We start from the raw sequence: 10,238 nt of genomic DNA, 5'->3' as shown, positions 1-10,238 counted from the left end.
TCTAGCACCTAAAAAACACACACACACACACACACACGCTCAGCAGAATCGTAGGCTTGTCTCCCATTTGCCCCAATAATTTATATATCAATTGATGGCCTTCCTGTGCTTGCTGTAGTTAGTATATGCCTCCCCGCCCTGCTGCATTGTGAGCCCTGAGCCCGCCCCCGCTGCCATATCCGGTCCCACTTTTTCGTACGTCCGTAACTCTTGTATATCAGTCTCTCGTGTAAGGAGCACCAGTCCTTATTACAATTCTGCTGCTCTAGGTCTGGCGCGGCCTTAGCACCGAATCGTTGAAGCACATTTCTTCTAGCAACCATCATGCTCACCGTACACAAGATCTTTTCGATGCTTTCTTTTCTTGATGCTTGTTGGTGACGTTCGGGGGTCCATGTTTGTAGACCTGTTCATGGTTGAACGTCTTGGACCGGTTGGTGGTCCACTTCTGCCGATCCCTGGCAGGTTGCTTTCGGTCGTCCTGTCGGACTTTGCGCTACAACAGTTCCTGGGGGACCCGTTGTGGGTCAGCACTTGATGGGCGATCATTCTGCGGATCGGTTCCTGGGAGGCGCCACGTCGTGTGGTCGTGCGCGATAATTGTTCTGCGTGATGGCGCTGCCTGCGGTCTTCTTTCTGCTTGCGGTGGCTGTGCGTCGCCACGTGGCGCGTTGTTTGCGCACTTACTGTTCAGGGTTCTGGGACGCCTGTTGCATGACTTGGGTACTTGCTGCTTTGGCTGTCGTCGGGTACTTGATGCTTTGGACCGTTGGCGGGAGTAGTTGATGCTGCGGTGAGCGCCTGTGGCCACAAGGCGTCGCTGCTCTCTCCGTCCTTTGATCGCGGCAGTCGTTTCCCTGGACGTTCTTCTAGTGCTTGGCAGTCGTTTCCTCCAGACGTCAGTGCTTGGATGCTTTGTGAGGCATTGGTGCCTTTTCCCACGTCGCGTTGGAAGTGGCAGCCGCCGACTCCTTGCTGGTGTGTGTGGGTGTCACTTGCGCTGTTGCGCAGGTACTTGCTGCGGGAGTTTAGATGCTTGCTTGCTGCGGGAGTTTAGATGCTTTCCCTGGGGGCGCTACTCAGTCTGATGCCCCTTGATGCTGTTGACTGAGCTTGCGTTGTGCAATGCTTGTTTTAGTTTTTTTTTTTTTATGAAAATGCAGGTGCGCTTTGCCTTTTGGCCACTGGGTGGCAGTGTTCACTGTGTCAGCAGCCTGCCTTGCTTGATACCTTCTTCGCTGATTGAGCACTCTATTGTCTGTGCTCTCTCGGTGCACAGGGGGCTGGGGTTGGAGCTACTGTTGCCTTCCTGTTGAGTCCCTGTCCTTGGGTGCTGGGCACCGGGCTGCCCTCCTAGTAAGTCCGTCCCCTTTTCTTATTTACTGGTGGGGGCAAGAGGCATAGGCATGGAGGCGAGGTACTTCAGTGGCTATGTGCAGGGGGGGGGAAAACCATGCTCAGTGCCTTGCTGGTTGTCCGTGCTCTCACACACGCTTTACAGTTACTTTTGTCCAGTTCAAAATGATTATTGTGGCGCTGGCCGCATACAGGCACTTTGTTCCTTTCCTGGACGTTGGCGGCGCTGGCCGCGTGCAGACGCTTCTCCTGCTTTCCCCTCCCCGCCCGCTGCAGCCTCGGCAGTCCTCGCGGGGGGGGGGGGGGGATTTGATGCTTCCTCAGGCGGGGAGCGCGTCGCTCCGGTCACTCTTCCCTGGGCGGGGCAGGCCGCGGGTAGGCTCCGCCGGCTCTGCCTATTCGAAATGCTGATGAGGCTCCGGTCTCCCACCGCAGCAGCTCCACATCGCACACGCTGCGCGGCGGAGACCTGTCACGGACGTCGCAGGCCGCGGGTAGGCTCCGTTGGCTCTGCAGTTCTTCTCCACTCGGGGGTGCCGTCGGCGGGCCGCGGGTGGGCTCCGCTGGCGCTGCAGAGTCTTTCCTTTGCTGGGGGGCTACCGGCGGGCCGCGGGTGGGCTCCGCTGGCCCGGAACACGTTGCGAGGGGGGTCGGGAGGCGGTTAGCTACTCCGCTCCCTCCCCCTCGTTGTTGACGGGTGTTGCGGGTCCGGCCGCGCTTCCTCACGCCGCCATTAGTCTCTGTGCCCCGCCGCTTCTAGGCACACACGCGGCGGGGGCGGGGGACGACTCGGGCAGGCCGCGGGTAGGCTCCGCTGGCGCTGCTTATTGTTTGGCACAGTTTATGGCGGGCACTTCGCCCGTGGGGCTCACCTTCGGCCGGCGGGCCAGATGCTCCGTCGCGGTCGCGGCGGGTGGGCTCCGTCCGGCCCGTGCACCTCTGCGGTGGGGGTCTTCAGCCTCGCGGCCGTCGCAGGTGGGCTCTGGGCGGTCCGCTGTTGCTTGGTGGCACTCGGTGGTGGCGGTCGACGCGGGTGGGCTCCGGTCGGCTTGCTGTGGGGCTCCCGGTCACTGCGGGGCTCCGACGTGCCCACCGGCTGCGCCCTGCTGCAGGGGATGCCCTCTAGGCGGGCAGCTCTCTTCCCCTATTTCTTGTAGATTTAGCAGTGGGTAGTGGCACGCATGGGCTGCACTACCGGCCTCGTCGCCAATGTAAAGTTAGAGGTGGAGGGCCCTAGGCCCGCATGTTAGGAGCAGCAATGACGGACGCAGACACCAGATGAGGGTAGTAGGAATCGCCTCGAGCACGTGCGCTCGGCCCCTTTTATTGCCAGCGTCATGTGACACCATGACGTCTGTGGTGGGTGGGTGTAAAGTGTAATACAGACACTCTAAACACTAGACCGTGTTCAGGCTAGGACACTACAGTGTCGTCGTGGGGTTACCTCCCCCAGATATAAATTGCAGCAGTTTTTGCTGAAAGGGGGCCATCTGTGCCAGCCACGCATCATACAGTGTTACACATTGGACCAAAAGGTCTTCAATTCCGGGCACTCCTGTAAAGTTTGGAATAGGGTTCCCCTCCAACCACCCCCTCCCGGGCCGCGATTGTCAGGAGGGTGCCCTACCCAGGCCAGTACCGATCTGGTGAGGTAAGCCCTCTGAAGGATCTTTTATTACACCAGTTTGAAACCCGACCGTATGCTACCTCTTGGTGTCATGACCTCCTCCTCCCACTCACCATCCTGTTTCGCACTAAAGTCAACAAGCTGGATAGGGGTATTGTTGTTGATAGTCTTGTATATGAGGAATATGGCTTTCTGCGGGATCCCCTGAGACAGAAGTATGCTCTCCAGGGGGAATGTGTCCTTAAGGGGGAGTGTGGCAGTGGACTTTGAGTCACCTGAGTGTTGTGATGTGCTGGAACTTAAATGCCTCGGTGCTTGACAGTTTAAATTCTACTTGGAAGTCCACCAGGGTTTTCAACCTATCCTCCCCAAACATCACCCAATTTGATAAACCCTATCAGATCCTTATGACGTACCTCAAGGATCATCCATCTGCCCAACCCTCTTCGACATCTACCTGACCCCCTCACGGACATCGTCAGATCACACATCATAAACATAATTTCCAAAGCCGACGACACCCAGCTCGTCCTATTGCTCTCAGCATACCCCACCTCAACTAAAACCAACTTCTACAACTATATGAAGAATGTCTCAGCCTGGGTGAGGAACAACTACCCCAAGCTCAATCAGAACAAGACGGGAATCCTCATCTTCAGCAAGCATACCACTCTATGGAACGACTCCTGGTGGCTGTTCGAACTATGTCCCATCATTCAGCGACTACAGCTGACACAGAATGCAGTGGCAAGGCTGATCCTCAACCTGTCTAAGAGATCCCACATTACCCAGAACTTGAAGGACCTACACTGGCTCCCAGTCCAGAAGAGAGGCCTTTTCAACACCCTGACCCACACCCACAGCCACACTTACAAGGCCCTGCATAACCAAGGACCTACCTACATGAACCATCGCCTGCACTTCTACCAGCCAAACAGGAACCTCCTCTCGGTGCACCTCGCCCTTGCAGAGATACCACGCAGCTGCACAGGAGTCCGCTTCATCTTCCACCTCACTGCCAAAGCCTGGAACAACCTACCTCTCCACCTCTACACTGCACCATCGCTGACCACCTTCAGGAAGGGACTCAAGACCTGGCTGTTCGAATGAGACCAGCAGGAAGCGCCTGGATACCCTCCGGTGTGACAAGCTGCACTCTACAATTACGTTATTGACTGATTGATCCCATTTACCAAAGCCCGGCAGACTTCCAACGTCCCTGAGCAGATCACTATCCCATAAAGGAGTTTCTCTTGTTATGTCCCACTCCAATTAAGTCAGAGCAGTGCATTGTCCAAGGATCCGACCACTGCCAGTGTGTGCTGTGGTAGTGATGTGCGGCTATTGCGCTTACTTACTCTAGGTGGGTAGCCCCTGTCTCCCATGGTGTGTCTGTCTACTTTCAGGAAGGGCTTATTCTGAGGGACAAATGCCTAATCATTAATTGTCATTAGTTGTAAGCCTGTATGTCGTAGGGAGCTATTCCACTGTCATACACTCCCCCTGTCAGTTTCCCGTGGGCAATTCTAGCTGGTTTCCCGCTCCACAGTAGTAGTACACGCATTCCATCTCTACCCATTAGAGGAGAGCTGCAGACACCCAGGAGGGGGTGTTTTGGAGGACATGTGTAAATTTGGGGGAGAATGAGCATCTTAACCAATGCAGCTGTACCTACGAGGGGCACAGGCGGGCTGCCGCAGTGTGAGGACTGTTTTGCAGAATTTGTCTAGAACATCTTAAAGGTTCTTCTAGAAGAATTCCTCCCTTTACCTAGTTACATATCCCACAAATATTTGAATCCTCCACGAACAATAGGGATCAGTTTCCACAAGGCTACCTGCGATAGTCCTTCAGGGAATGGACGGAGAACTAACTTATCCAAGTTGATGCTGAAGCCAGTATACTGGAAACCGGTCCAGGAGCTACAGTATGCAGTCTGTGGTCAACTCAAGTCGGGGTAATTTGGGAAAGCATTGAGCACAGTCATTTATTCCAAAATACAAAGTCAGAGTTATACATTTTACAAAGCTGCACTGACCTCTGACCAATACAAAATTCTACATTTGGATCACACAATAGTGAAGCCTACAAGTGGATGTCCCTATAGGCCTACTATGGAATTTGCAAAATCTGCACATTGGGGGAATTGTGGAAGTAGACCACAGTATGCTAAAAGTTGTACCATAGAAATGTGTAAAGTGTGATAACTAGAACATTATAGAAAATAGCAAATTGGGTTAAATTGGTATTGCACCCTACCTGGGGGCCCATTAAGATGTCGAGCGGATTGCCCCCGCCAGGCTGGCGGTAGCGACTGCCGGCCTGGCGGGGGCAATCCGCCCGACATCCACTCTCGAATTCCCCCTGCCATATTAGTATGGCGGGGGGGACCGCAGAGGACGGAAAGAGCGTCCGCCGCTTTTCCGCCCCGGTCGCCTTGCGGCCGGGGCGGAAAAGGGTTTATATGGTGGCGGTGTCTATTAGACACCGCCTGCCATATTAGGATAGGCATTTGGGAATGCCTTTCCGTGGCAAAGGCATGTGGAGTCCCCCTGCAGGGGCCAGTTGCGGGCCACCATGGACTCTGGGGGGTTGAGGGGTGCACATGGGGGGTACCTATGGTACCACCCTGCATTTCAATGCACAGCATGACAGGCACCTCGCGGGGCCTCTCATGTTGTGCATTGAAATGCACAACGTGCATTTTTAGCATTGCGGCGGGGGTTGCTTTCAGCACAGCCCGCCGCAATGCTAAAAATGTGGGAAGCGCCCGCCACTGTGGTGAGCGCATCCTAATATGTAGAACGGGACCCCCGCCCTTATAGCGTGTGGTCCCATTCACCGGTAGGATGACGGGCGGCCAAAGTCCGCCTGTCATCCTAATGGACCCCCAAGACTTTACAGGGCTACTTTCATTACAAAATGTAATCTCTGTTACAGAGCTCCCCATAAACAGTTGGAGATTGTCATTAGCCCCTGTAAAGTTGTCTTTTTATCGTACCACATTCTGACCAGTGTTACTAAGTTAAAATAATTAAAATACACCTAATTCTCTATATTTAACAGGTCCTCCGGAAGAATAACCCCCATGCACCTCAATTCTAACTCTTCTTTCAATCCTACCAAAGTTTGACGAAATGCGGGGAATAATATGTTTGAAATGCACAATTTGACATAAAATACTATCGTTCCGTGAGGTGAAACCCCCCCCTCCAAATATCCTTGTGAAATAGAATTGAAGTCTAAAATACATTTATACTCATGCCACTACCCTACAGTTCATTAAAATGCACCATTTGCTACTAATTTCTCAGTTGTTCTTGAGGGCAGTGAACAACTCCCTTGAGAATAGTCACGGAATCTTCCAAAAAGTGTTTTAACTGTTTATGCAGAAAAATGGTTCCTCAAGTTACGCAGGTAACAAAAATAAAAATAAACAGGTCTTGAAATGTCCTATCTCAATCAGATTTCCTTCAATAATAAAGATTATTGTAGCGTTGCATTGATGGTTAAAAAAGCTATTTTCAAATACAGTGACACTTTCAACTTGTATTTTCACAAGATTTTGCTAAGAGACAATGGGGCTTATTTAGAAAACCCCTTGCACCGCGGGCGGATTACTTTTTCCAATATTAAAAGAGGCTTGTGAATATGTCATAGGGACGTGTTTATGAGAAGCGTTGCATCAATGCGACAAAGCAGGGATGCAAGCCTTTTTAGTGCGCCCTTCTTGCAACACCATGGATGTGCCATATTACCAGTACATTCGCATCATCTCTCAAGGGGTTACAGATACGTCAGCACAACTGACCTATCTGTAGGTGCAAAAGTAATGCATTGCTAGGGTGTGTCTGAAAACAGAGGCAACTCCAGCAATGTGTTCCTTCACATGTGGCAAGCCCCATGTGAATACCTTCACATGTGGCAAGCCCCATGTGAAAGAGTCTGTGTCACTCTTACACCTGGCATGAGGCAGGTGTAAGGTTTCGACAGAGTGGCATCCTAAAAGTGGAACACTGAAATCTTATAGATTTCAATTAGCCACTTCTACGAGTCTTTGATGCAGGGGAACACCCACCCTGCATACATTGTACCTGAAGCAGGTATAATGTTGTGCAGGGATTTACGAAGTGACACATCTGCCTAGATGTTTCACTTTTTAAATGTTTTAATCATATCCTTCTCTTGTCTAGTGGTCTGTTATCTTGGTAGGGGCATTAATACGTTACATTAAAAATTGCTATTTTAGAATACTTTGTGAAACAATGTATAGTTTACGCTTAAAAAGTTTGTTTAATTTAAAAAATACTGGTTGTGTAATTGTTATGTGTCATAAAGGTCGTTTTAATGTAAATAAGTGGCCTGATAAAGGCATATGCGTGGAAAGGCATGCGTGGAAAGTCTGAGTGGTAAAAGCATGTGTGTAAAAGTTATGTATTGTAATGTCATATGATCCTCTGCGTATGACCCACTCTTCAGTCTGAAGCCTGTAGGAAAGTTTAAGTCCCTACTTTTCGAGTCATACTGCATACAGGTAACATGGGATCCACTGTCAGATTCCAGCAACTGGTCCAAAGTGTTTTCATCTTCAGGTGTATCTCTCTTCTGCTAAGCAGACACAGTCTTCCTTTCAGGTGATTATTTACACAGCAGGAAGGGGCAAGGGGCGTTTCAAACTGGAGCACCCATAACTTGAGCTAAATTACGTGTGAACCCCTTGTTCCTGCCAGCCACTGCCTTTGGGAGGCAAAGGGTATCAATCAATCAATCAGTACATTTATAGAGCGCACTACTCATCCGTGAGGGTTTCAAAGCTCTGAGGGGGGGGGATGCTGCTACTGCTCGAACAGCCAGGTCTTGAGGTGTCTCCTGAAGGCGAGAAGGTCTTGGGTCAGTGGGAGGTGGGTGGGGAGGGAGTTCCAGGTCTTGGCGGCGAGGTAGGAGAAAGATCTGCCGCCTGTTGTTGTTCTTCTGGTGCGTGGTACGGTGGCGACCCTACCTGGATTATTCACCGTGCAATCAAGGAGACCTCTATCTCTACCTCTCCACATCCTTCATCATACCAAATGGTGGTGCTCAAGAAGAGAGAATCAGCAGACCTCTTAAATCAAGGTCTCAACTGCATAAGTAAAGCAGCCCTGTGTCCTTCCTCTGATGCCTTATTGTCGGATACCAACCCCAAAGTTCAGGAATGCAGCAATGCACTGTGCCAGCCTCGGGAGGCAGTTGTACAGCCTCCATCTTGAGTTACTCTTTACTTGGGGTGATTCCACTGACTTCACATAAAACACTTGCATTCAGCATGGAGTCACACTACACATCACCATATAAACTCTGTGCACACATCATTCACTCAGTGAGGTTAGTGCAGTGTTCCTTCACATCATGGTAACGGAAATTTACCTGAGTGAGGTTGGTAGATATTTCCCTTTCCAATGACAGTAAAAAGGCCTGTCCTGTACGGTACTACAGGATAGAACAACGTATGCTGCCACCACTACTCCATGATTATGCCCCAGCACAAAAGACAGTAGTCTTGTGTCCTGGGGAGGTGCGCCCTTCACGTAACCTACCCCTCAGCGTGCACATGATTTCCATGTATGTTGGGAACAAGAAGCTGGACAGAAGCACATAGCTGTAAAACCATGTATTCCGTTCCTTGCTAAAGAGCACAAGTGCTGCAAAGACTGTCTGACCGAGTGTTGCTAAGGCTGGTGCTCCAAGAAGGGGACACAGAATGTGGCAGTAGCCCTCTGTGAGCTGAGGCAGTGGGGGCCACTGCAAACCTTTTTATGCAATGATAGTGCTCTGTTTAGTCTTTATCTTGTGCCAGTTATCCTCTGAGGCTTTATGTGTGTTCGTGCGTGAGCGTGTGCACGTGTTTGCGTGCATGTGTGTGTGGTGTGGTGTGGGGGGCTGACCTCAGCCTGCTCCAGTAGAGCTCTGTGCTCTGAGATGACAGAGGTCAATGTGGAAGAGGAGGTAGAGCTCAGCTGGTGCCATTTTCACTCAGAAGGGAGGGAAGTGGGCGGAGAGGAAGTGAGCTCAGCATGTGCTGGTTGCTGTCTGTGCTCTGAGGTGGTGGGTGGCCACTGTGCTGTTGTGTATACCAGGACTTTCATGTGATACAAATTCATGGTCAAAGCAAGACAGGCTCAGTTGCATGCAAACATGATCACAGTTAACATAGATGAGGGTGTGTAATAAGGACAAGTCCTATTACACACACATTAAATGTTTGAGTAGTAATGCTAACAGCATGTGCTTGATCACCTTGTCAAGTAAACTCCATGTTTTCTGACACCATTCAAACTAAGGAGACAGAGAAGGAAAACCTTCCAGTTCTCTGGTGCACGTGTTGTACCATAGGTGCAATGAACTTTGTAGGGATCAGTCTTAGAAGGAAGAAGGAAAAGCAGAGTTAGAATCTACAGCTTCTATATACTTTTGGAAAGGGGGATTATTTGCAGATTTTTGTAGCAAAGATGGAGGCGAGTGTGAGCAGCCCCTCAATGCTCTAAGACATCACTGAAAATAAAGGGGTATAAAATAATGGTGCAAGAACGGGGTTAGGTTCTTGGACTAGTTACTGAGAGGAGATACTAAAGGGCTGAATTCTGACTGTTGACCCATTGACAGCATAAGGAACATGACATGACAGAGCACCCCTGAGGAGCAGGAACCCCTGAAAAACCCAAGCCCACCCAGAGAGACCCAGAAGGGATCTTACAATCCTCCTTATTAACAGGGGGGTATTCTGCTTGACCACCTGAGGGTTGCTTAGCTCTTAACAGTTACAAAGGATCTGCTAAATTCACTAGTTCCAATTTCTAAGCCTTTGTGAGCAACGGTGGGGGGAGAAACAAAGAATGTAGAACAGGAGACAGCAGACATACTAGAGAACCTGCCCTTACAGCCCACTTGACACTGGGAGTAGGGCCAGACTCTGTAAGTACTACTGAAATGTTCTTTTCATGGATTGAAGTAGATGTTGCAGATGCACCAGGGCTATTCACAAAGTGAGTAATGATAGCTGCTCCAAAGTTCTGTGCTCCATATCTTTTCATTGAAGTGCATCGGCCTATGTAAAGCACATGACCCTATTTCAAAGGAGACTATCACATGTGATGCAGAATGTACGCTTAACTCCTTTGACATTGCCAGGGCAAACGCGGCCTGCACCAGGCACACATACACCAAACCCTAAGAGGAACCATGTTGGTAGAAATAATAAAGAATAATACAGACATTGTTT

The sequence above is a fragment of the Lissotriton helveticus genome, chromosome 1_2 (assembly GCF_964261635.1).
Source record: "Lissotriton helveticus chromosome 1_2, aLisHel1.1, whole genome shotgun sequence".
Taxonomy (NCBI): domain Eukaryota; kingdom Metazoa; phylum Chordata; class Amphibia; order Caudata; family Salamandridae; genus Lissotriton; species Lissotriton helveticus.
This window is presented reverse-complemented; position numbering follows the sequence as displayed.